Source organism: Telopea speciosissima, chromosome 9 (genome assembly GCF_018873765.1).
Source record: "Telopea speciosissima isolate NSW1024214 ecotype Mountain lineage chromosome 9, Tspe_v1, whole genome shotgun sequence".
NCBI lineage: Eukaryota > Viridiplantae > Streptophyta > Magnoliopsida > Proteales > Proteaceae > Telopea > Telopea speciosissima.
The window spans coordinates 31789492-31794801 of record NC_057924.1 but is presented as its reverse complement, the minus strand read 5'-3'; the positions used below and the strand labels follow the sequence as shown (position 1 = coordinate 31794801).

At 39.2% G+C, this 5310-nt stretch overlaps 1 pseudogene; it reads right to left on the bottom strand.

The window, feature by feature from the left end:
- Positions 1-1533: 1533 nt before the first annotated feature.
- On the bottom strand, positions 1534-5092 carry LOC122638824 (annotated as a pseudogene).
- Positions 5093-5310: the final 218 nt, after the last annotated feature.

The window sequence follows — 5310 nt, the reverse complement described above, 5'->3', positions numbered from 1 at the left end:
ATTAACACATAGATATAGTCCCAATAATTATTTAAGACCATGAATCGGTCCTTAATTATGGTAAATATCATGAACAATCTTGGGCTACTGTTCTGTCCAACCCAGAAATTTCAGAAACAAGAAAATCAGTTACTTTTTCTCTCATCACCTCTTGTATCCGAATTTTCCAAGCTTCAATACCATGATTTAAATTTATAAAAACATCCATATAACATGAATAATGTATGCCCTAATCCATTTAAAATTCATAAGGCATCCTCAAACATCAAAGCCGTATTCTTTCATCCCATTTAGGAAGTCTTCTCTCAAGAGGCAAAAATTCATAATTCAAGGATGGGAAACCTACCTTGTTGAAGAACCAAGTCTTGATCCTAGCTTTGGCCCTTCATTCCACCATCTTCCAAGCTCCAATCTTCAAATCAGCCTTGGAACTCTTCTCACAAAACCCTAGAACTTGAACCCTCAAATCCCAAAAGCACTCACTCCCCCTTTCCACGATTTTCCTTCCCTCTCTTTTCTTTTTTTTTTTTCCTTTTCTTCTCTTTCCTATCTCTCCCCCATAGAACGACTCTCTTTTAATCTCCCTTTCTTTGATTTTTATCCCACTTGAAATATCCCTTATGCCCCCCTCCATATCTTCTTCTTTCTTTATTTTATCCTCTCATTGACTTATTTTCAACCTTGAAATCTCCCTTATGCCCTTCCATATCTTCTCCTTTCCATATTTCATCCTCTCATTAACATAATAGCCTCATCCCCTCTTATCAACGGTTTGCTCACCTTCACTTAAATTCTCTTTTTTTTTTTGTTTTTTTTTTTTTGCCTTGTAACAAAATATAAAAAAAAAAAACACAAAGTCTTCTTATTGCTTAATAAGTGATTTGAACCTTGGACCTATGACCCATCTTAATAAACTAATGACCACTATGCTATTAATTAAATTTGTAATTTTAGGCCCAAATAAAAATATAAAAGTATACCATACCAGGCTACAAACAGAAATAAAATAACTTAAATGCTTAGAAAAAATGGGGTATTACATCCTTCCCCCCTTAAAAAAAAATTTCGTCCTCAAAATTGACATACCTTGATCATCAAATAGTTGTGGATACTCATCACGCATGTTGGATTCAAGCTCCCATGATGCTTCTTGGCTTGTATGATTCCTCCACAAGACTTTCACCAATGGGACAGCTCAGTTCCGCAAATCTTTATCCTTCCGGTCTAGAATCTTCACAGGTTCTTCCACATATGATAAATCTTCATTCCATTGTAAAGGTTGGTAGTCCAAAACATGAGATGAATCACCAACGTACTTCTTCAGCATTGACACGTGGAAAACACTGTGGACATTGGACAACTCTGGCAGAAAGGCAAGCTTGTAATCCACTGGTCCCACTCTTCCAAGAATCTCGAAGGGTCCTACATACCTTGGACTCAACTTTCCTTTCTTGCCAAACCTCATAACTCACTTCATTGGTGCAACTTTTAGAAACACCTTATCCCCTTCATCAAATTCCAAAGGCCTCCTTCTCACATCTGCATAGCTTTTCTGCCGGCTAAGGCAGTCTTTATTCTCTTCTGAACCAGTTCTACTTTCTCTGAAGTTTGTTGTACCAATTCAGGTCACAACAATTGTCTTTCACCAACATCACTCCAACAAATCGGCGACTTACATTTCCTTCCATACAAGGCTTCATATGGTGCCAGCCCAATTGTGGATTGATAACTGTTATTATAGGCGAACTTAGCCAATGATAAGTGTTCACCCCAACTTCCTTTCAAATCAATAACATAGGCTCGAAGCATGTCCTCCAAAATTTGTATTGTCCTTTCCGATTGTCCATCTGTCTAGGGATGAAAAGCAGTGTTAAACAGTAGCTGGAGTAACCATAGCACTTTGCAAACTCTTCCAAAAATGTGAAGTAAACCTTGGATCTCTGTCAGAAACAATGGACATAGGCGCGTCATGCAGTTGTACAATCTCATCAACATACAAGCTAGCCTGTCCAATGAGTAGTTGATCCGAATAGGTAAGAAATGGGCTGATTTAGTTAGTCTATCGACAATCACCCAAATCGCATCATGATTCTGTGGAGTCTTTGGTAACGATGTGACAAAATCCATCGTAATATGCTCCCACTTCCACTCAGGCATTTTTAGAGTTTGTAGAAGTCCTGAGGGTCGTTGGTGCTCAATCTTCACAAGCTGACAAGTCAAACACCTTTGCACATACTCCACAATCTCTCTTTTCATGTTGTTCCACCAAAAAGTTTCCTTCGGGTCTTGATACATCTTGGTGCCTCCAGGATGAATGGTATAGGGGCTACAGTGTGCTTCCTTCAATAGTATTTCTTTCAATTCTTCAATATTTGGAACACACGATCTGGTTCAAAATCTTATGGAACCATCTGTTGCAATAGAAAAATCTATCTGTTACCTTCTTGTATCTCTTTCCTCACCTTCTCCAAGAATGGATCTTCATCTTGCCTTTCCTTTATTTGATCAATAATGGAAGGCTGAACCATCAAACTTGCCAACAAGGTTGTGGCATTCCCAGTCACCATCTCCAAACCCAATCTTTTGTAATCTTCAATTAAATGAGGCTGGCTAGTAAACATTACAGCTGACACTCCCTGGGACTTCCGGCTCAGTGCATCCGCCACCACATTGGCCTTACCAGGATGATAGTTGATATTGCAATCATAATCCTTAAGTAATTCTAGCCATCTCCTCTGCCTCAAATTCAATTCCTTTTGGGTGAAGATGTAATTCAGACTTTTGTGGTCGGTATAGATCTCACACCTCTCACCATATAAATAGTGTCTCCATATCTTCAGTGCGAAGATCACTACCGCCAATTCTAGATCATGGGTTGGGTAGTTCTGTTCATGAACCTAAAATTGCCTTGAAGCATAAGCTATTACCTTTCCATTTTGCATAAGTACACACCCTAACCCACTTCTTGAAGCATCGCTATAAATAACGAAACCTCCCGTTCCCTGTGGAATAGAAAACACTGGGGCAGAAATCAGTCTTTTCTTCAATTCTTGGAAACTCTTTTCGTAGTCCTCAGACCATACGAATCGAACTCCCTTCCTAGTGAGTCTGGTCATTGGTACGACAATGGTGGAAAACCCCTCTATAAACCTTCTGTAGTAACCAGCTAAACCAAGAAAGCTTCTAATCTCAGTCACACTTGTCGGTCTAGCCCAATCCATCACAGCTTGCACTTTACTGGGGTCTACCATAATGCCATCTGCTAAAATAATGTGACCTAGAAACACAACCTTGTTGAGCCAAAACTCACACTTCTTAAACTTAGCATAAAGCTTCTCTTTCCGCAGTGTCTGCAATACTACCCTCAAATGCTCCTCATGTTCTTCCTTACTTTTAGAGTAAATCAAAATATCATCAATGAAAATAATCACGTATTGATCGAGTACATCATGGAACACTCTGTTCATTAAATCCAAAAAGGTTACCAGGGCATTAGTCAACCCAAATGGCATAATTAAAAACTCATAACGTCCATATCGTGTCCAAAACACTGTCTTTGGAACATCATCCTCCTTAATTCTTAATTGATGGTATCCTAATCGCAAATCAATCTTCGAAAAGACTCTTGCTCCTTGAAGTTGATCAAATAGATCATCAATCCGGGGTAACGGATACTTATTCTTTATGGTTACCCGGTTCAATTCTCTATAATCTATACACATCCTCATGGTACCATCCTTCTTCTTGACAAAAAGGACTGGAGCTCCCCACTGCGAAACACTAGGCCATATGAAACCCTTGTCCAACAACTCTTCCAATTGATTCTTCAATTCTTTCAGTTCTACTGGAGTCATCCGGTGCGGTGCTTTGGATATTGGCATCGTACTAGGAACCAACTCAATAGAAAACTCCATATCTCTTTTGGGTGGCAATTCTACCAAATCCTCCAAAAACACATCCAAAAAATCCCTCACAATAGGTACATCAGTTAAAACTGATCCCTTCACTTCAGTGTCAACAACTGAAGCTAAAAATCCTTGGCATCCTTGCCTCAACAACTTTCGGGCTTGCATCATCGAAATTATCATCAATGGCGGAGTTCCTATCATCATCCCAAAAAATTCAAACTCTGGTTCCTTCACAGGTCTTACGACCACTCTCTTTTCTAAACAAAGAACACTAGCATGATATGCTGCTAGCCAATCCATTCCAAGTATAACATCAAAATCCTTCATTTCTAACAGAATTAAGTCTACAGTCAATTTTCTATCCATAATCTCTACTTCACATGCTTCACATATTAATTTTGTCTCTATCATTCCTCCAGAAGGTCTACACACACAACTGGTAATTCAAAACTTTAGGCACAACATTCAATTTAGTAGCAAAGGTACTCGATACAAAACTATGAGTGGATCCCAAATCAAATAGAACATAAGCAGGTATTCCAGAGATTTTCAGTATACCTAATCATACATAATTATTCATCAATTAACATAGGGAAACCACCACACAACATCATCATCCTAAAACATTCATTCGTAACATTTCAAAGTAAAGTAATTGTACCTGCCACAACAAAGGGAGATGACTCTGCATCCTTGTTAGTCATTGTGAAAACCCTACCAGAGGCTCTTGGCTTCTAGTTTCCTTGAGTGTCCTTTCTATTCTGGGCATTTTGATTGGCTTACCCTCCTTGGGGGTTTCGCTCTGGCTGCTCCTTCAAAGTTGGACAATTCCTTGCAAGATGTCCAGGTTCCTTACACTTAAAACAAGTGAATGTTCCCACCAAACAATCACCCCGGTGATTCTTACCACACTTCTTGCAGTTAACATTTCCTTGTGGCTTTCTCTTGTGGAATTTCTTCCAATTGTCCTTGTTTGGTGTAGGGGTAGCATAACTCTTCTTGAACTTTTTCTTTGGTTCAACCTTTTCATCCTTTATTGCATTCTTTTCCACAGCCTCATAAATCTGAGATTTGTGAACTACTTCAGCATATGTCTTCAATTGCATGGGAGAGATACTCTTCTGGATCTCCACCCTTAAGCCTTGCTCAAATTGTCGAGCCTTCATCTCCTCTGTACTCGCCATGTGTGGTGCGTACCTAGATAGTTCCTCAAACTTTCTCTCATACATCATCACTATTTGGCTTCCTTAAGTTAAATGCATGAACTCAAAGATCTTCTTTTGCTTTGCACAAGGTGGGAAGTACTTATCATCAAAAGCCGCCTTGAATCCATCCCAGGTGATTTACCTATCACCTGCTTCCAATATGGGCTTAGTCATTCTTCACCACTGATCTGCTTCTC